This window comes from Meriones unguiculatus, assembly GCF_030254825.1.
Source record: "Meriones unguiculatus strain TT.TT164.6M chromosome 13 unlocalized genomic scaffold, Bangor_MerUng_6.1 Chr13_unordered_Scaffold_34, whole genome shotgun sequence".
Classification (NCBI taxonomy): Eukaryota; Metazoa; Chordata; class Mammalia; order Rodentia; family Muridae; genus Meriones; species Meriones unguiculatus.
Genome location: NW_026843646.1, coordinates 6,180,326 through 6,203,056, shown reverse-complemented (window position 1 = coordinate 6,203,056; position 22,731 = coordinate 6,180,326). Strand labels below are relative to the sequence as shown.

General features: G+C 42.5%; 1 protein-coding gene and 1 pseudogene across 1 annotated transcript in view; one reads left to right on the top strand and one right to left on the bottom strand.

Moving 5' to 3' along the window:
• LOC132650866 (zinc finger protein 160-like) overlaps window positions 1-22,731 on the top strand; it is a gene marked incomplete at both ends in the record, with an annotated part of 57,823 nt that overhangs the window by 5,739 nt on the left and 29,353 nt on the right. The gene's annotated exons all lie outside the window — the stretch shown is intronic.
• Window positions 20,023-20,891, bottom strand: LOC110542811 (small ribosomal subunit protein uS2-like; annotated as a pseudogene).

Genomic DNA, 22,731 nt, shown 5'->3' with positions numbered 1-22,731 from the left:
CAAGCTGCTGTGCACATCTACCTGCTTCAGCTCCTGCTAACCCTACTGCCAAGTCCATCAAATCTTCTGCTACTTTCTCTGTTCATCACTGCACACTAGTTCACTCTTTTTTTTTCTTTCTTGAGGTGGGATCTCATATACCCTGGCTGCCCTAAATCTCGGTCTGTAGCTGAGGATGACCACAAGCCTGAATAGTCTTTTGAGCTTTTGATCTTAGCCATTCTGATGGGTGTAAGGTGAAATCTCAGGGTCATTTTGATTTGCATCTGTCTGATAACTAAGTGCATTGAGCATTTTTAAGTGTTTCTCAGAGATATTCCTCTACAGAAAATTCTGTTTAGCTCTGTCCCCATTTTTATTACATTACTTTTGATTTAAAACATTGTTTTTGAACAATTTTTGAACCACGTTTCTCTGGAAGAAATGACAGATTTTCACAACAATATGTGTGTGTAATAGACATATGACAAAGATGATAGATGATAGATGTGAGATAGATGGCTAGATAACTGTAATAATATGTGTGCAACAGTAGGAAGGATACTTGTATAAAACATCGTGATAGGCTAGGGTCAAATAGAAGGGGAATAGGACCTTGCCTATCAGTGGACTATGGGAGGGGCTTAGGCACAGAAGAGGGAAGGAGGATGTGAGCAGATGGAGATGAGGGTGGGGGGCACAGCCACAGTCCAATTTGAATAAATTTTAATAAATGATAATAATAAACAATAATGTAAAAAAGCATCATGAATTTTATATTCATCTCCAAAGGTTATTAATTCCTAATTCTTTTAAACTGTTAAAGGTCTATGTGAAAAAAGGCAGCATTCAAAATCATTAAGAACCTTAGAGTATAAGACATGCAAAAATCACAGCAGATTTTAAAGATAAATGCACTGTACTGAGATATAGTCAGAAAGTTTCATGCACAGAGAAGTCAGAAAGTTTCGAAAAGTGGAGAGGACTGCACATGCTTATTAATATATAGTAAATTTTATGTATTAATCCTAGAGCCACAAAGAATTTTAACTGAAGAGATACTCTATCAATTTCATAATAAAATATGCAGTATACATTAAATATATAATAATCATGGGCAAATTATTCAAAATTAGAATGCCTGTCTTTAAAATGATTGTATTTTGGTAACAGTAAAAATTTTTAGCTCTTGCAAAGTGTTCAATTTCATTAATACATGTCATTATACAGTTCTAATTAAGATAACAAAATTCCACCAGACTGTAAAGTTCCTCATTAATATATTCTGCTGAAAAATAGTGATATTCAAATTATGACATTTGGTTATGTGCCTCAGCATCTGCTTTGATACACTGCTAGGTAGAGTCTTTCCAAGGCCCTCTCTGATAGGCTCCTGTCCTGTTTCTTGTTTTCTCCTACTTAACATGTCCATCCCATTTGTCTTGCTAAGTGAGGACTGATCATCTTACTCCAGAACCTCTTCCTGTTTAGCTTCTTTAGGTATGCAGATTTTAGTATGTTTATCCTATCTTATAGGTCTAGTAGCCACTTATGAGTATTTACTGTGCGTGTCTTTCTGCTGCTGGGATACGTCACTCAGGATGATCTTTTCTATATTCCACCATTTGCCTGCAAATTTCACAATTGCCTTGTTTTTAATTGCTGAGTAGTATTCCATCGTGTAAATGTTAACAGTTTCTGTATCCATTCATGCTATGAAGGACATTGAGGCCATAACCAAGCTTTGAGCAGAGTGTAGGGAATCATATGAAAGAAGGGGGAGTTAGTAAGACCTGGAGAGAATGGGAGTGCCACAAGGACCAAATATATCTGGGCACAGGGGTCTTTTCTGAAACTTGATTCTCCAACCAAAAACCATGCATGGATATAACCTAGAACCCCTGCTCAGTCATAGACCATGGCAGCTCAGCATCCAAGTGGGTACCCTAGTAAGGAAAACAGGGACTGTGTCTGATATGAACTCAGTGGCAGAGTCTTTGACCTCCCCCCACAACCCCTGAGGGATGAGCAGCCTTGCTAGGCCACAGAGGAGGACTTGCAGCCAGTCCTGGTGAGACCTGATAAGATAGGGTCAGAGGGAAGGGGAGAAAGACCTCCTCAATCAGTGGACTTAGAGAGGGGCAAAGAGGAGATGAAGGAGGGAGGGTAGGATTGGGAGGGAATGAGGGAGGGGACTAGAGCTGGGATACAAAGTAAACAACATGTAATTAATATAAAAAATAAAAATTATTTTAAAAAATAACATTTTAATATTAGAAACAAAAACATATCAGAAGGAAATCTATGTAATGGTATGTCATAAGTAAACCCATTACTATTTAAAAAGACATGAATAGGTGTGATGAAGGTAATCAGGCCTTCCTAATAGTTGAAACTAGTTAGGTCCCAGGGAGTGCAAATATGCAGAAATGCTAGTCCTAGACCTGCTCAACATGCATTATCAAAGGAATTCTGGCGATTAGAACCAAATAAGCCACAAAAAGCAAACATACAAAAAAAAACAGCGTTCAGCAAAAATTTGTGAAATACTTCTTGTCCATCAAAGTAACCATTTTCCTTGCTCCAACAAAAGGGACCTGAGGATCTCTATTGACCTGTGGCTCCTATTGGATACGAACACCCATGAAGGCCTCCAGGTTACCTGAAGTGAAAGTAAATGTACTTGTTACACATCTCAAAATGCACATCTAGATTCCTGTCCCTTCCCAAACATCCTCATCTCTCTTTGCACTATCTGAATCTCCTAAATATTCTAGAAATACCCCATCGTTTTTCCACTAATTAATTTATTAATTTTATATCTTCATCATAGGCCCCTCCCTTCTCTCCTCAGAGTCCCACAATCATTCTCCCCTCTCCCATTCCTTATTTCTCTTCAGAGAGACACCCTAAATGTACCAACCCACCCATCACATCAGGCAGGACTAAGAACATCCTATCTCACTAAGGACAGGCAAGACAGCACCGCTAAGGGAAACAAAAGTAAGGGCAAGCAAAGGAGTCAAAGAAAGCTCTCAGTCCAATTGTAAGGGGACCCACATGTTGAGTAACCTGCACATCTGCTACATATGTGTAGAGGGACCTAGGTTCAGCCTATGCATTTAGCACAGTTTGTCTCTGTGTAAGCTATTTCTATTTTTCTCGTAATAGTCTCTATTCTCTTCTAGGTAGTCTTGGTCATATCAAGTCTGCTTCTTTTACTTTCTGCTCTGAACTCTTCCAGGTGCCTCTGAACATTTTCCCTCTCTAGCCCATAATAAAAACATCCCCTGTAATAATGGAGTGGCTATTATTTTGCTGGTCTCTTTTCTGTCCCTGCTTAAAAAGTTTGAATATTTAAAGTACATATTTTATTAAGTGAATATTACTATGCCTAAATCATGTTACACCAGTCAAGGAATATGTACTGAAAAGCCACAGTTTTCACTTGGGGAGGATTAAAGATACCTGTGAATAGAAGAGTCAAAGAGAGGCAATAATATAAAGGTATTTTATAAAATATTGTCAAGTAGGTTTTATGATGAACTTGAAATTAAATGTGTATGTCTGTAAAGTCATTTCTATCTAGCTGAATCAGTGTTAAAATACTGACAAATAAATGTTTAAAACCAGAATGTTGTTGGACTTTGGACTGAAATCTGACCAGTTTCCAACAAATCTTTGTTGGCATAGTGGGTAAAACAACTAGATGAAACAGAAAATAATCTCTCATAACTTAGGCTGATAGTTTTGAAGATACATAGATATCATTCTCTTGTATAGCTCAGAGCATACCTCTCTGACCTGAAAACTCTCTTTTTGGGGGAGTATTGGTATTGATTATTTCTAACAGGAGTAGTTGTCATGAAGCAAATGTTAAGAATTAGTTCACATGTTCTAGAGAAATCAAGACGGAACACTTCCTGAAACCACTAGTCTATCAAGAGAATAATAATAGTCATATTAAAATAGCTTCACAGTGAACCCTGGAATAGAGAAACTCTCATTGATCATGAAATTATCCTTTTCTTTACTGGTGCTAACCAAAAATGGCTACAGCAGTCTGTATACAAACCACTGAAGTGCAAACATTCTGTAGTAGTCAGGAGGAGAAACCACTGTGATGTCAACATCCCAAGCCTCTGGCCATAACTGACAAAGTGGCACATGCATTTCATTTCCTTCAAACTTTTGACTTTAAATCACTCTTTTTGATCAATTTTTGAAACACATGTTTTTGGAAGAAATAACATTTTTACAACCTTATGTGTGTGTTCCTGTGTGTATAATAAATATATGATATAGATGATAAACAGATGATAGATGTTAGAGAGAAGGCTAGATAACTCTAATAATATGTGTGCAACAATAGGAGGAATACTTGTATAAAACATCGTGATAGGCTACGGTCAAATAGAAAGGGAGTAGGACCTTTCCTATCAGTAGGCTAGGGGAGGGGCTTAGGAGCAGAAGAGGGAAGGAGGGTGTGGTTGGATGGATATGAGGGAGGGGGACACAGACACAGTACAATTTGAATAAATTGTAATACATGACAATAAACAGTAATGTAAAAAAAGCATTGTGAAATTTGTATTCATCTCCAAAGATTATGAATACCTAATAGCTTCAATAGCTTCAAACCTCATTATCACAAGTAAAACAGTGAACAGGTCATACAACTTGTTAAGAGAGAAAAAAAAGGAGACTAGGCCACCAGTCTGCAATCAAAGGCATTAACCTGTTTTCCAGTAAAGCCACATTTTCCCAAGGTGTTATCTGATTAGTACTTGTAGCTGAAAAGGAATGACAAGGCTTTGAAAGTCTTTAGCAGTGATTCCCTAGACTTCAACACTAAAACACAGTGTTTACAGCTTCCTGAAAGCTAATTCTGGTGGACATGATACCTATTTCTTCTAATTTTACTTACAGAATACAGAGAAAAATTATTCCATTTTTTTTAAATACTAAATATTAGATTAAGTTCTGTGCTTTCCTTTCCTAAGGTAGAATGTACACCTTATGAAACTAAAACCTGCTTTACTTATGGAACTTTATTCACTGCTTTTCTATGGTTTAACATTTGTCCTGGTTTGTTTCTATGATGCTATGATAAACACTGATCAAAGCAACTTTGGAAAGGGTATCTCTGGCTTATAATCCATTGAGGGAAGACAGGGCAAAAACTCTAAGCAGGGACTGAGGCAGAAACCATGAAAGAACAACACTCATTGGCTTGCTCAGTTACCTTTTTTATACAGCCCAGGCCCACCTGCAGGAATGGTACATCCACAATGGACTGGGCCTTCTTACATCAATTAGCAATTTTAAAAAATGCCTGTACCCCCCACCCCGCCAATCTGATGGAAGCAATTCTTTAGTTTAGATTCCTTCCCCTCAGGTGAGTCAACCTGAGTTAGCCATCATAATAGTGTACGGCTATTCAAAAAAACACAGAGCTGGAGATATAACTCAGTGAGGTAGGAGGGTAAGAAGGGGGGAGAGAAAAGAGAGGGAGGGAAAAGAAAGAAAAAACTGTGTGTTTTCTAGGTACAATCCCTTATACAGGGGAAAAAAAGAAGGGAAGAAAGGAGGAAAAGAAAAAAGGAAAGGAAAGAAGAGGGCAAAACAAGGCCTCCTAATACTCTACAACGTCCAGAACTGAGAACTGAACCTGGGGCCTCACTAGACAGGTGCTTCACTACTGAGCTATGGCCACAGCCATTTTCCCATTTTTAATTTTTGTTTTGAGATTAAGTTGCCCAGTCAGGCCTTGAACTCATTCTGGAATTCACAAAAGCCTGGAACTTGCCATCTTCAGGCATCTGCCATTCAAAGATCTGGGATTATAGACATGTACCACCAGGCTAAACAAAGAAATTATTTTTATGAAAGAAAGAAAAAAAAAACGATTCAAACAAAGAAGACCATATGAAGAGAGGATCAAAAATAGAATTATGGTGGCATAAATGACAGAACACTGGGAACCACCAGAAACTAGAAGAGATGAATATTCTTCCAAGAAGTCTTCAAAGGAGGTTATTTCCTGACACCTGAATTTCAAGGCCACCCACCAAAATTATGCAAGAATAACCACCTGTTGTTTTAAGCCCCCAAATTTATGATACTTTGTTATAGCAGCCCCAATGCTTGAAAACTAACTTGTAACTATTATGTAATACATTATTTAAGAAATGGAATTAAGCCTGGTGGTGATGGCCTTTAATTCCAGAATTCAGGAGGCAGAAGCCAGCAGACCTGAGTTCCAGGACAATCAGGACTACACAGAGAAACCGTATCTAAAATTCGGAAATACAAAAAGTGAAAATAAAATAAACTGGAAGAGAGGGAGATAAAACATTAAAAAAATAAAGATCAGAAGCTGGGCATCTTGGTGCAAGCCCATAATTTTAGCAAATCAGGTAGGCGGAGGCAGGCAGATATCTGTGAGTTCTAGGCAAGCCTGGTCTACAAAGTGAGTCCAGGACAGCCAAAGCTACACAGAGAAACCCTGTCTCAAAAAATTACTTCATTTGTATTTTCCTCTTAAAATGTAAAGTTTGCAAGTCCTGGTGGCACTGCCTATTGAATTACAGGGCAGACTAGGCTACAGAGATCCTGTCTCAAAAGAAAAAAAGGAAGGAAGGAAGGAAGGAAGGAAGGAAGGAAGGAAGGAAGGAAGGAAGGAAAGAAGGAAAGAAAGAAAAAAGCCAGACCACACTAGTACATGGAGCTGGTCTTTTTAAGTTTTAATAAAATACTTTCAAAGTTTTCCAAACATATATTCATACCTATCACAATAAGATTTCTCACATGGGGGGGTGTTTAACTCCAATTCTTATCATTTCTTCTATCAATATTCTGCAATTTGTTTAATAAAACAACAATCAACTAAGAAAATCCAGAGCTAAAAATGATTCTATATGCCAGGCAGCAATGGCACACGCCTTTAATCCGAGGCTCAGGAGGCAGAGACAGGCAGATCTTTGAGTTTGAGAACAGTCTCGATTTACAGAGAAAGTTCCACCATAGACAGGGTTACAAGGAGTAACCCTGTCTTAATGAAAAAAAAAAGAAACACCAAAAGACAAAAAGAAAAAGAAAAAAGGAAAAAACCCTGTATAAATTCTCAAAGAGTACATCATGCACTAGAGTAAACTTGCAGTTCATGATTTGCCATTCAATGATAGAGTTAAATACTGTGAAGGAAAAAAAAAATAGGAGGTCACAGGGAGGAGGGAGACTTTACAGTCTCCTCCTTATCTGTACATTGCATATAAGTAGATCATCTGTACATTCAACCACAAAGTTCTTCAATAACTGCTTCTCTCAATGATGCCCTCAATTGGTTACACATGACACTGAAAAACATTCCTTCACTATCTATGTCCCTGGATCCTGATAACCCATCCTGTCACCTTCTACTTGTTTTGCCAGCATGAAACTGAAAACTCAGATTTATAGTGCTTTAAACATGTAATGTTATTATTTATCATGTTAAAAACAAAGAAAAACAAAACACAAAGCAGCTATCTAGATCTCCTATGACAACCCTACTGTCATTCATTAGTTATCCAGAATCTTTCTAGCTCTTTGCTCTTTTACTCCTACCCAAGATGGCTGCTATATTTCCAGTCCTTTGCTTGCTTGCTTGCTTGCTTTCTTTGATTGGGGTTCTCTGTGGCAGTTTCCTGACTGTCCTGAAACCAGATCTATAGTCCATGCTGGCTTTTAATGCAGAGATCCAAATGCTACTGCCTCGCCTCCCAAACTCTGGGATTAAAAGCCTGAGCAAGCACCACCCAGCTGTTCTCCAGTCTCAGCTAAAGAAAAGTTGGGAATACACACCATTACCTCCTTAGAACACTTTTGAAACATTGTATTCTTCATTTCATTTATATTCAACTAATCCAGACATAATCACATGATTATATCTGTTAAAAATTTAAAGAGAGCTGGAGATAGGTTAGGGATTAAGAGTACTGAAGGAGGGAAAGGGAGAGGCGGGGAGGGGAGGGAGGGGAGGGCAGGGAAGGGAATGGAAGGGAAGGGACAGCAATTAGTATAGCTTAGTGATAGAGTACATGCTAAGCATGAGTGAGTCCCTGAGTTCAATACTCAGCAACAAAGGGAAAGGGGAAAAGTGCGACGGTACAATTATACAAAATGGATAGGTATCAGTGTATGAATCTAAGTGGAAAATAAGCCAAACATTAAAAAAAAAAAAAAACTGATTCGATTTATATGCCACTCTGCAAACAACAAAATCATACAGACAGAAAGCAGATCTGCAACCAGTGGCTAAGGAGAAAACAGATTGCAAAAGAGCATAAGAGCAGTTTTGTTTTTCAAGACCGGATATTTCTGTGTAGCCTTGGCTATCATCTCTTTGAAAACCAGGCTGGCCCCGAATTCACAGAGATTCAATTGCCTCTGCATCCCTGAGTGCTGGGATTACAGGCATGCACTACCATGCCCAGCTTTATAAGAGGACTTTTATAGGGAAGAAAGTGTTCTATATATTGATTGTGGTAGTGATTATACTAGTGTATACAATTGCTTAAAACCACTGAACTGTTTTCCTATTTTTTTCACACATAAATTATGCTTGAATAAACTACATAAATTACACAAAAATGTAAAAAAAGTATACATTTTCTACTTCAGATTATAATTTATGCAGCATTCAGAGTTTCATTAAAAACAAAACAAAGAAATCTTCCCTTTGTTCACTGTGGAAGAAAAGTAGTCACATTAGCCACAGGATAGAGGTGGGAACTACAAAATCTCAAGCAAGCTTCGGGAAATGGAAGAGTCCATGTGGTCAGAGAATGGCCAAAGCCAAACACATTTTATAAGAGACTGTGGGTCAAATCTGGAGGAACAAACTGGCCTGGAACATTATGATACAAAGGGAGTGAGAGTGAAGATGCCTAAGTGGGAGGTCAGAGGATTAGCAGAATGGGAAGTGTGTCCACAGAAACCATCTTAACCCCAAGCACATCAGACCACAAGCAAGTTGGGGAACCCTGTGTGGTGGCATCATAACATGGGTTCTTAGTGCCAACAGGGCTGGAAGTAAGAGAGGAGGATATGAAATGAAGAAATAGCCTCAGTAGGGAGAGAAAACAAGTCATTATAAAGAACAGCAAAAAATAAACAAGATGTGTGTGTGTGTGTGTGTGTGTTTGTGTGTGTGTGTGTGTTTGTGTGTGTGTGTGTGTGCATGTGTGCAAAGCCTGATTTCTCAATGTTTGAGAAGACCATTACAACATCAAAAATGCAAATGCTAGATTTCTGGGCTGAAGTTAGAAGTACTGAAATAGTTCACAGTTTTCAATGTTCAGAGACAGAAATATAGATATATGTGAAAATATGGATAAATATATCCTCTAGCTCCACATGAAGAGAACTTGGGGATACTTGTAACCCAACAGTAATAATGATGCTAGTGATGAGAAATTAGCCTCTACTGGGAGAAAGCAGGGATCCCTAGAGGAATAGTTGATTACAGGGCTGCACTTGGCCTATTGTGTAAGTGGCCCTATGTCAGAGGATTAACACAACAAAGGAGAAGAAATGGGTGTGCATGTGTGCCAGAAGTACCTTAGATCAAAAAGTAATGATACTCAAAGAATGATGGAAATGGGACATGTTAAAAAGACACAAAAGGGACTAGAGAGATTGCTATGAGGTTAAAGGTCCTGAGTTTAATTTCCAGTAATCACATGGTAGCTTACAACCATCTATAATGAGATCTGCTACTCTTTTCAGGCCTGCAGGCATACATGCAGGCAGAACCCTGTATAAATAATAAAAATTCCTTTTTAATAATTAATTTTATTAATTAACATTTATTCATTTTGTATCCCCCCTGTAGCTCACTCTCTTCTCCCTTCTCAACCACACCCTCTCTCCCTCTTCCCCACCCATGCCCCACCCTCAGTCCACTGATAAGAGAGGTCCTCCTCCCCTTCCCTCTGACCCTAGTCTATCAATTCTCATCAGGAGTGGCTTCATTGTCTTCCTCTGTGGCCTGGGAAATCTGCTTGCCCCTCAGGATGAGCTGATCAAAGAGCAGGCCAGTCAGTTCCTGTCAGAGACAATCCCTGTCCTCATTACTATGGAACCCACTTGGACACTGAACTGCCATGGGCTACCTCCATGCAGGGGTTCCAGGCCATCTCCATGTGTGGTCCTTGGCTGGAGTATCAGTCTCAGAAAACACCCCTCTTTCCAGACTTTTTGGATCTGTTGCTCTCGTTGTGGAGCTCCTGTTCTCTCCAGGTCTTACTATCTCTCACTTCTTTCATAAGATTCCTTGCATTCTGCCCAAAGTTTGGCTATGAGTCTCAGCATCTGCCTTGATACCCTGTAGGGTAGAGCCTTTCAGAGCCCCTCTGTGGTAGGCTTCTGTCCTGTTGCCTGTTTTATCCCTCCTCCAATATCCACCTTCTTTGCCTTTCTGAATAGAGACTGAACATTTTAGCCAGAGTCCTCCTTCTTGATAAGCTTCCTTAGGTATACAGATTTTAATATGTTTATCCTATATTATATGACTAATATCCACTTATGAGTATATACCCAGTGTCTCTTTCTGCTTCTGAGAAAACTCACTCAGTATGATCTTTTCCAGTAGACACAGAAGCTGGATATTTGAGCTCTTGGTCAAATGACAAAACAATTTAAACATCAAAATGAATGGTTAGAATATCTATGTCCTCCCAAAATTCCTATGTTGAAGTCCTAAGACACAAAGTAACAGAACTGCATGATATCTTTGGGAAGTACTCAGGTCTTGGGGGTGAAGTCCTTATAAATAGATAAATAGGTTCATAACCTATAAAATCATGTGGCCCTTTAGGCCACTTAGATTAAAGTGAAAACAGGACTGTAGACAAGCATGCCCCCAAGTAGACTTCATATTGTAACATTAGACTTTCCAGAGTTGACAACTGTGAAAAATAAAGTCTTTGTTTATAAATCATTTGTCATAGAAACCCCCACAGCTAAAACAAAACAATAACAGTACAGTCCACTACAGAAGGCACATAAATCCATATTGATGTAAGTGTATGGCAAATGCATTAACATTCTGATGAGGACCAAGACAGTGTCATGTGAGTCCAGGGTATTAACTCTGTAGTAGAAAAGCCTGACAGACACTGATTACAAGTAATTAAAGTTAAAGTATGTAACATCTGACAGGACACAGTGTGTTACACTGGTGTGATAACCTTGTCCAAGTTTATATATTTATCCATGACAACACAGAGAGCTGAGAGAGAGTCTACAAAAATAACTAACCTGGGATATTAGCCATATAGTACAGGATAACCATGGTACAACCCACAGACCCAAATAAACTAAGTAACATGGAGGGTTGAAGAGAGGATCCTTGAATCCCACTAAGAAGGGGAAATAAAATAGACATCACAGACATGGGAAGTGGAGGGAGAGAGGAAGTGGGTGGGAGGGGGGGTGAAGAGAGCAACAAGAGAGGGGATCAGGTTTGGGTAAAGGGGGCAGGGGGTGAGATGGCTGGGGGAGAGGGAAAATGGTGTTGGAGCATCTCTGAGACCAGAGGAAGACCTGGAATTTTGGAGGCACCTGGGAAGATATGGGGGTGACCCTGGCTGAGACTCCTAACAGCAGGGATATTAAGACTGAAGTAGATACATCCTGTAGCCAGAATATGAAGGGGGACACTAACCAATGCACAAAACCTTAGATGCAAATTTGTACCCCTACAAGATTTGCAGGGATAAATGATGGAAGAGAAATTGAGGAAATGGCCAACCAAGGACTGGCAGAACTTCAGACCCAACCCATGGGAGAGACCCAACTTCTGAGACTATTAATACTACTCTGCTATACTTGTAGACAGGAGACCAGCATTATCTGTCATCTGAGAGGCTTCATCCAGCAGATAGCGAAAGCAGATGCAGAGACTCACAGCCAAATAATTAGGCAGAACTCAGGGAGTCTTGTGGAAAAGTCAGAGGAATGATTGAGGAGTAGGAGGGGTAGGACACCACAAGAACTACACAGCTAGCTCCCCTGGGACAGTGGGGCCTCATAGAGACTGAACCACCAACAAAATAACATGCCTGGACTAGTCGTAGCCCCCCTATACATATGAAACTGATGGGGTTTCTTATCCTCAAGCTGCTTGTCCTCAAGCGGGTTTCTTAACTACAAAAGCAGGGAATGTCTCTGCCTTGGACTCTGTTGACCCCTTCTGGATTCCATTTCCCTAGCAGGGCTGCCTTGCCTTGCCTTAGTGAAAGAGAATGTACTTACTCCTGATGAAACTTGATTTCCCAGGGTGGGTTGGTTATGGGGTTATAGGGAAAGTGGGTGGGAGGGTGGAACAGAGGAGAAGAGGAGGGAGTGGGGTTGTGAGTGGGATGTAAATTGAACAACAAAATAAATTAATGAAGAAAAAATATAACTGAACCATAGTCATCAAAAGTGACAAGATCATGAAAAAGATGAGGGAAATGTTCCATATTGAAAAAGACTAAAGACATAAAGATACAATGTAACACTTAAATATACCATCTTCCTTTGACATATGTTTGAGTAATAACATAGTCAACAAAATCTAAATTAAATACCATGTCAACATGAACTATTTTGATAACTGCACTGTCATTATTTAGGATAACGTTCTTTGTAAAAAGTTGACACTAAACCATTCTGAGTGACAGGGCATCAGGTCAGCAGCTTCCTTTCAAAATGTCCAAAGTAAAACAGCAATTAACTGTGTACCATACTTGGAACTTTTTTATTTTTTTTCAAAATTGTTGTGGGGGAGGCTGGGCATGGTTTTAATCCCAGCATTTGGAAGGCAGCGGGAGGATGATCTCTGTAGGTTCAAGACCAGCCTGGTCTACATAGGGAAGCCCAGGACAGCCAGAGCTCTATAAAGAGAATTTGTCTCAAAACAACAACAAAAACAACTAAATAAAATTGTTGTAGGTGGAAGAACAATGTAACTAAAAACTGAACAAGATTAAAAACAAAACTGATTCTCCACACTGGCAGTCTGGGTAAGACTATATCTGTAAGAGACTGACAAGTGAAATGACATGACATTTTGAAGCATCAAGAAGATTCTCTAAATATAGTCCAATGTCTTCATTTTGTGTTTGTGTGTGTGTGTGTGTGTGTGTGTTCATGACAGCGCTTAAGAAGCTTGCATACTAGGGAACACATAGGAAATTGTCAGAAGACAACTCTGTGCAATCACTTCTTGCCTTCTACCTTTTCATAAATTCAGGGATGGAACTCAGGTCTCTAGGCTTGCCCAGCAAGAGCTTTTATCTGCTGAGCCATCTCATCGACCTGCAAGCGGTTCTCTTAAGTGATCTCAATTAGGCAGTAGTGAGAAAAATTTGGGAAGAACCCCTTCTCTTAAACAAATTCTTAGGGATACCCTAGTGCTATCAACGACTAACAATCAGCAAAACACAACCTAAGCACCTCCAGAGGCAAAGGGCTGCAGGGCTGGTAGCTAAAATTCCTTGCAAGTGTAAAACTGGAATTACCCTGAAATAAAAGTACTTTCCCAACTCTACAGTAACCTTGTAATTACATCCTGTTTCTCTATACATAACAACAAAAAGAGATAAAAATAATAAAATAAGCCTGTGTGAACCCTGTACACTCCTGGTTGTGCAAGTCCATCAAAGTATAAACAACAGTGTATCTGCCAAAATGTTCCTTATGAAGAATTCTCTGATGAATAAAGAGAACAATCAAATCATGTGAAAGCTGAGAGAGAGAGAGAGAGAGAGAGAGAGAGAGAGAGAGAGAGAGAGAGAGAGAACCTGCAGTGTTTGCCTGGCTGTCTTCTGGAATGTAAGCACATAAGTACCGAAACAATATTCCTAGAAATGTGCACGGATCCTGTGGCTTTTCCAAGTACCAGACATTCTTTCCAGCGGGATGTCCAAGCTCCTTCACCCCAACCCCCAGGGCAGGCGGGAGGCAGCACAGGACTCTCTGCGCTTCCTTTCCAGGACTGGCCCCAGCATCACTCTTACTCAGGATGTATCCTAGGATACAAGTGTATCCTAGAAATTCCTCACAGTGTGCTCCCGCCCTCCCAACCCTGGCAGCACGAGGGCGCTGTCCTGGGTACCAACAGCCTGCACAGAAGCTTTTATCTGAATGCGGGCAGGCTCTCCCGACCCGCCCAGCCCGCAAGCCCCCGGCTGCAACGCCGCGGTCTCGCCCCGTAACCGCCATCCTGCGAGTCCCTCACACACGCCCGCAGCCAGCCAGTCTCAACCGCTCCACTATGGCCGACACCCGTGGACCCGCTGCTTCTCCACCGCGGGACGCAATCCTCTCTCCTCCCCACCTCCCAGCGGCGATGCCAGGCCCAGCACCACCTAGCCCACTGGATGGCGGCTGGGGGCAGAGGCAGAGTCCAGAGGCGGAGGCGGGGGTGGAGCCCGCGGGCTGGGGCGGAGCCCAGGAGAGGGAGGCCGAGCCCGAGTGCGGAGGCGGAGCTCGGAGCGGGGATGGGGAGGAGCCCGGGGGCGGAGGTGGAGCCCGGGGGAGGAGGGAGGTGGAGTCAGGAGAAGCAGAGCCAGAGCCTAGTGGGGGCAGAGGCGGAGCCCGGGAGATGGAGGCAGAAACTGGAGCTGGCCGGTGACAGAGCCCTGGGGCAGAAGGAGGAGTCCGGGGCGGAGGCAGAACTCGGAGGGCATGAAGGCGGAGCCCGAGGAGGCAGAGGCTGAACCTGGGGGCGGAGCCTGCGGCAGAGGCTGAGCCCGGGGCGGGGGATGGAGCCCAGGGTAGAGGCGGAGCCCTGGGACAGAGGCGGAGCACGGAGAGAACAGAGGCGGAGCCCAGGGAAGGAGGCGTAGTCTGGAGGGGCAGAGGCGGAGTCTGGGGGCGGAGACGGAGCCCGGGATGGGGGTCGGAGGCGGAGCCCAGAGGAGGCGGAAGCGGAGCCGGGGGAGAAGGAGCCCCGGCACGAAGGCGGAGCCCAGGGGCGGGGGGGGAGGGAAAGGAGCCCGGGGGCAGAGGCGGAGCCCGGGGCGGAGGAGGAGCCTGGGGCGGAGAGAGGCGGAGCCCAGGGGAGCGAAGGTAGAGCCCAGGTGGGGCCCGCCCCACACCCTTACCTGGCTTCTGGTCTCAGCCTACCACGCTGCAGTAGTCCACTAGCCGAGCCACGACCGCCGCCAACGCGCCCGGGAAGAGGGTTCCCGTCGCCATCCCTCGCCGCCGCCATCCACCAGGTCCTGGAGGAGCTCAGCGTTTTCCCTTCAGCGTCTGTAGCCATAGCAATGGCGCTTCTGTCATGCTGGACAATGGAGGCGCACACTGCGCCTGCGCCATGCCTTGCGCCAGCCCCTTCCCCTCCCCATCTGAGAGGGGTGGGCCTTTGGTTTCCTCCGAGGACTGTTGGACCCGCTGCTTGGGAACTGGGCGCCTGAGTGCCGCCTCACCACCGAGGCTGAGCTCTTAAGAGGCCGGGCCTCTGCTTCAACGCCCTCCTCCCCTATTCTTTATTTTCCTCTATCAGGGTTCTTTCCTTCCTCCTCTCTCCCTTTTGCAGTGGGCTGAGAAGGGCACGGAGGGGCACGGGGTCACTTGGAAAGTTTGCTCTTCTCTGCTGCCTGCTTGCCACTGGCAGCATGGATGAGGTTCTCCGGCCCTCGGCTGGAAGCTTGGAATTTGGACCGCAGAGGCTTTTTGCTGCATGTTTTCTGTTTATGTTGTGCAGATGGGGATTTTAGAAACGTGCCACCGAGGTGGAGGAGGAAAAGACTTGCGCAATCTTCAGAGGCACTTATGGTTTCTGGGATTCTTACTGGGCGACCCTGGAGACCTCAGTTTGATCCCTGCACTTGAAAGTCAAGGAAGGAGGATCTCTGTAGTTTCAAGACCAGCCTGGTCTACTTAGGGAAGCCCAGGATAGCCAGGGCTCTGTAGAGCAAATTTGTCTCAAAACAAAAACAAAAACAACTAAATAAAATTGTTGTAGGTGGAAGAACAATGTAACTAAAAACTGAACAAGATTAAAAACAAAACTGATTCTCCACACTGGCAGTCTGGGTAAGACTATGTTTGTAAGAGACTGACAAGTGAAATGACGTGACATTTTGGAGCAGCAAGAAGATTCTCTAAATTCAGCACAATGTCTTCTTTTTCAGTGTGTGTGTGTGTGTGTGTGTGTGTGTGTGTGTGTGTGTTCATGACTGGTAAAGCTTGCATATTAGGGAACACATAGGAAGGTCAGAAGACAACTCTGTGCAATCACTTCTTGCCTTCCACCTTTTCATGAAATCAGGGATCAAACTGAGGTCTCCAGGCTCGCCCAGCAAGAGACTTTATCTGATGAGCCATCTCACCGACCTGAAAACAATTCTCTTAAGTGACCTCAATTAGGCAGTAGTGAGAAAAAAAATGTGAAGGATCCCTTTTCTTAAACAAATTCTTAGGGATGGATAAATAATAAAGAGATAAGTAGAACACCGGTACTCTAGTACTACCAACGACTAACAATCAGCAAAACGGAACCTAAGCACCTCCTGAAACAAGGGGCTGCAGGGCTGCAAGGCTGCAGAGCTGGTAGCTAAAATTCCTTGCAAGTGTAAAACTGGAATTACCCTGAAATAAAAGAGCTTTCCCAGCTCTACGGTAACCTTGTTATGCATAAGATTAAACCCAAGTGGAGATTGGTAGTCTAAGATAGGTAAGATCTCTCTAAAAATTTTTCAACCTAAGACGGCAAAAATGATGGAATTCATGTACCAATAACAGGTAAGACTATATCTTTTTTATAATAAATTTTATTTTTTATATTAATCACAGGTTATTTACTTTGCATCCCAGCCATAGCCCCATCCCTCAATCTCTCCCAATCCCAATCTGGGATTCCTGGGCTGGGAGCGTTCACCTTGGGCTTTCCTCTGAGTGCCCAAGAGAGTTGGGTTCCTCCTAGGAACAGGGCATCAGGGCATCCCAGGGATCCTCCTGAAATGGCCCTGTATCCTCCCCCCCAGCCCCACCCACCTGACTTTCACTGCTTTTTTGTTTCAAAGCTCTGGTAGCTGAAGCAGGTGTTAACTTCCAAGTTGCTCTCCTACAAAAGTGCAATCGAATAAATTCATGGGGCTCTTTGTCCAGTCAAGAGATTATCCTAGTCGATTGAGTTTAATTTTTATTTCTATATTTTTATTTTTTTAATTTTCATTAGTTACAATTTATTCACTATGTATCCCCTCTGTAGCTCCCTTCTTCCTCCCCTCCCAATTCCACCCACCCTCCCCCTTCTCCACCCATGCCCCTCCGCCAGTCCACTGATATGGGTGGTTTTCCTCCCCTTCCTTCTGATCCTAGTCTATCAGGTCTCATCAAGCCTGGCTGCATTGTCTTCCTCTGTGGCCTGGTTAAGCTGCTCCCCCCTCAGGGGAAGGTGATCAAAGAGCAGGCCAATCATTTCATGTCAGAGACAGTCCCTGTTTCCAAAATATCCACTACTAATGTTTTCAGATTTGGCAGCACAACACTTGGATGAGTTTACTTTGTCACCTCTTAATCATGAAGTTTTAGTAGTTGAATATGAACCCAAATTAAGACTGAAGTTTTCAGAACTGGTGGTTTAAACTGGTGGTTTATCTTTGTGAGGACATCATTCGCTGAGGGGTTTGATCCTTAACATTTTGTATATAGTAGATGCCAGTGTACTTAGTGCAACACATACACCCTCTGCCAATGACTAGCAGAAAGCTAGTGACTAGAGCTGTGAACTCAGAGTCATGAGCTCAGCTGCTCTGACTGACTAGTTCGCTTTTATGGGTGTTTCCCTTCCCAGTTCAGTGCTGGTGATTAAACTTATGGTCTCATACATGCTAGGAAGCCTTCTACCATTAAGCTATATTCCTAGTGACAGGGCAGACTTTTTCAGCAGGGGTCTGAGTGGGTTAGGCCAGGCCATGCTACAAAAATTGAAACTGAGGGGGTCCTTTAAGTCAGAACCTCCTTTGTAAATGGTTCCTAGTCAAATGGAGGAGTCATCATAAGTGATGAAGAGTAGGTTGGTTTTCAAAAAAATTCAAGCAAACAAAACCTCCCACCACACCTCCTGTAGACATTTTCCCAGTCATGTCCCAGGGAGCTCTTTCTCCACTTTTTTTCAGTAAAGAGTAATCTCACTTCCTCTAGAGACAGCCCATTCCACAGCTTAACAGCCAGCCCTTTAAGAAAGTCCTTCTTTATAAAGTCAGAGTTGGCCCACTGTAACTGCCCTTGTGTTCTCTGAAACTACCAGAAGGGGAGGGACACTACATGACTGTGTGTGACTTTTAAAATTATTATTGTGGGATTCCCACCCCCATTATACCTTCTCCCAACCCATAACAAAGGAGACTGAGAGATGTGTTGGAAATTTTCCTGTTACATCACCACATCTCAGACCACTCAGTTGCCTAAGCAAGAATCTTAATGATTGCCACCCTTAATACTGGCCTTTCTCTCAACCCTACATTCATCATTCAGTCCTGTTGCTCCTACTTCCCACATGTCCACTTCACACTCACATCATTGTCATCTACTATCTTGATAGTTTATAATACCTTCCTTACCCTTTTCCCTGTTCATTGGTTCCATGTGTGTAAAAAATGGCTTTTTATATGTAAAACTTATTTTTTTAAGATCATGTTTTATGTATCTCAGGCTAGCCTCAAAAATGCCAAGCACATTAAGATGATGTTGAACTTCTGATGCCCCTGACTGCACCTCCTTATTGGGATTACAGGTGTGTACAAAACACGAGGTTTCATGGATGCAAGGCAAGCACTTTACCAAACCCTTATATAGAAAACCTAAAGACAAAAAGCAAGATATTGACCTAGTCTTAAAATTAAGTCTGTAAGCCTGGAGCAGTGGCACACATCTGTGAGCCCAGCACTCAGAGAAGCAGAGGCAGGTGGGTCGCTCTGAGTTCAGGGCCAGCCTGTTCTACACAGAAAAGCCCTGTTTTGAGAAAAAAGTTTGTGTACCAAGCACACATTTTCAGTTTGAACTATGTTTGGGGTACAGGAAAGAGAAATCCAGAGATGGCTGACAGACTGTGTCTTAGGCCATTGTGTCTTGACATTTTTTTTCAAAGTACCTGGGACTGCAGTGGTCACAGTGGTACTGAGAGGCTTTGCAGGATGTTCTTATATAGATTGAATGTTTGGGAAACAAGCCTTGGCTACATAATTTGCAGAGTCCAGTGCAAAACAAAAGTGAAGGATCCCTTGTTCAAAAGTTAAAGATTTCAAAAGCTTTAGCAGAACATTAGAACAAAGGTGGGCTCCTCTAAGTGCAAATCCCTAGCACTTGAACAGTGTGTGTTTCTACAATGCTGACTCTGTTGGTGCAGTGTGTGTGCATGCTGGAGTGGAGAAAGGGGTGTGGTTGCTGGGAATTGAACTCAGGACCTTTAGAAAAGTAGCTAGAGTTTTTAACTCTGAGCCATCTCTCTGGCCCGTATTTTTTTTTTTTCATTTTTTTTCTTTTTTTTATGTCTATGAGTTCTCTACATGCATATACACCTGCATGCCAGATCCCAGTATAGGTAGTTGGGAACCACCATGTGGTTGCCAGGAATTGAACTCAGGTCCTCTGGAAGGACAGCCAGTTCTATTAGCCTCCAAGCCATCTCTCCAGCCCCAATATTCTGCTTTTGTTGTTTGGTATTCTGGAGATGACAACGGAATCTAGAACCACCTTGTGCATGCTTAGCACATGATTTACCACTGAGCTACATGCCCCAGCCTCAAAACAATTTCTGGTTGTTCTAGTCTTGTCATTATTGTTGAGATGATCTCACTACATAGCCCAAGCTCACCATCTTGCCCCACCCTCCTGAGAGCCAGGATTACAGAAGTGTACCATTACACCTAACACTCAAAACTATTGTTTATAAAATGTGTGTGTGTGTGTCTGTGTGTGTGTGTGTGTGCGTATTTTCAGCTTTTAGGAACTTTATTTTCCTTCCACCTTTTCCTTTTGCACAGGTTTCTGCAAAGGAGCTCAGGACCACTTAGTGGTGGCTCGAACCCAATCAGTGGCCTATGCTGTGGGAGCTGATGACCAGTCCTCAGTGTCTGGCTGGCCATTCCAGTCTTCAGATGGGAACTGCTGGATGGGTTCCGAGGGCACCTGCATACCCTCAGGCCAGTCTTCCACCTTGGGCAGAAGCTGGTGCAGTCCATTCACTCTGGAATGCCTCCTTGGTCATGGCCTTCTCAGCAGCAGCCTGCCCCTCTTTCTCAGTCTCCTCTGGGTCTATGTAGAAGTAAAGATCAAGCATAACCTCCCATGACAGCTCACAGGAGGTAGTGCCATGCATGAGGAGTACTTCCTGGGCCAGCATCCACCACATTAGTCCCACTGAGTGAACTCCCTTGTTGTTCCATGGATGGCAATGTCCACATAAGAAAAAGAGAATCTGTGTTGCACTGAGCAATGGTGGGCATGTTGACTTAAGCAGCCTCTGTGAGGGGCTGCTGGTCAGATCTGAGATCAGCCACCACTAGAAGCCGTGGCTCCCTGAAAGACGCTTGCATCTGGTTAATGAAGGTCCCAGGTGTGAACGTGGCAGCAACTGGAATTGCTAAAATGACAGTGGTAAACTTCAGCACAGCTTGCTCACCAGTGTTCGTGGATGAGATGACACTGACATCAGCAGTGTTCTCAATGGTAATAATAGCTCTAGCTGCAAACAATAGCTTTTTCCAAGTTCTTTTCAGGTTTATGATGTAGATACCATCACTCTTCCTTTTGCAGATGTATTGCTCCATCTGAAAGTCAAGGTTGGTGCCACCTAAGGGGGTTTCTGCTGTGAGGAATTAGAGGATATCCTCCTCCTTCATCTGCAGGACATGAAGGGTTCAGGACATTGTATAAGTTTCTCCTTTAAGTTACGCTGGGAATCAAGAACAACGCCATATGGACCCATTTCTGGGCAGCACAGAGAAGTGTGTGTGTGTGTGTGTGTGTGTGTTTAAATTTCTGAACTCTTACTATTAATTTTACAGGACAAAAGGATCTTTGAGATAAGTGTACATCAAATCATTTCTCTCCTGTTTTTAAACCCCTTATCTTAGTTACTTTTCTATCACTATGCTAAGATATCATGACCATGGCTGCTTATAGAAGAAACAGTTGGTTGGGTACCTAGAGTTTCTGAGGGTAAGTCCATGATCATCATGGTAGGGACCATAGTGGCAGACAGGAATGGCAGCCAGAGCACCAGAGAGAGCAGTGGTCGAGAGTGTACATCCTGAACTACAAGTATGAGGAAAAGAGCTAACTGAGAATGGTGTGGGATTTTAAAACCTCAAAGTGCACCCACAGTGACATACCTCTTCAACAAGATCACACTTCCTAATTTTTCCAAAACAGCTCCACCAACACGGAACCATATTTTCAAACATATGAGACTGTAGGGGTCACTTTCATTCAAACAACCACACTCCTTAATAGCTTCCTATGTAGCAAAGAATTAAGATAAAAGATTTGAACGTCCCAAAGCATCCCAGACACTCAGATTATTGTGCAATTTTGTTGTTGTTGCTGTTGTTTTGTTTTTGAGACAGAGTTTCATATAGTCCAGATTAACCTTCATTCCTGAACTTCCTAATGCTCCATTTACAGGCATGTGTCACCACACTTGCTTTATGAACTTGTTTGTTTTTGTTTTGTTTTGCTTTATTTTGTTGTTGTTTTTGTTTTGCTTTCTAAGACAGGGTTTCCCTATGTAGCTTTGGCTGGTCTGGACTTACGCTGTAGACAAGGATGGTCTCAAACACACAGAGATTCGGTGTGTGCCACTATGCCCACTGACCTCCCTTTTTTGAAGTGGCATATTTTTACCTTTTGCATAGATGAGTGATAAGAGTATTTTACTTTTATGAATATAAGTGTACCACATGTGTGCCTAATATCTCAGGAGGTCATATGGCATCAGATTCCCTAAAACAGGAACTACAGAAGATTAACAGCCACCATGGACATGCTAGAAACTTGGCAAAAAAAAAAGCAGAGAATGTTTTGTTTTGTTTTGTTTTAAGACTTATTATTTATTACGTATACAATGTTGTGTTTGCATGTACAACTGCATGCCGGAAGAGGGCACTATATTTCATTATAGATGGTTGTGAGCCACCATGTGGTTGCTGGGAATTGAAGTCAGGACCTCTGGAAGAGCAGCCAGAGCTCTTAACCTCTGAACCATCTCTGCAGCCCCACAGAAAGTATTTGTCATCACTAGGCCATCTCTTCAGCCCCTCTGGCTTCCTCTTTAATCATCATCATCATTATTATTGTTCCTTTCTTCTTCCCTAGTATATTTCAAGCAAATTCACCTTCTTTCATTTCCCCTACTGAACTAAAATTTTCTCACCTCTAGGCCTTTGAATATGTATATGCTTTATTCCTTTTGGGGTGTTAGGTACCTATTGCTTTTCTTTAGGTTTCACAGTGTAATTTATAATGATATACACATTTCTATTCATGGTCTATAGGTTTGTTTTTAGTGGATTACGCCACAAGACTGTAAACTTATAGAGAAAAAATGATGTTTGTATGATTCATTTTTGTGTGTTCAGGACTTAGCACAGTACTGAGTACCTAATTCACAAACAGTAACTATCTGCAGAAGGACAAATAACATTTTAAACAGTAAATGCTATTAACAAAGTTTTCATAATCTGATAGTAGTACAAAATTCCCACCTAG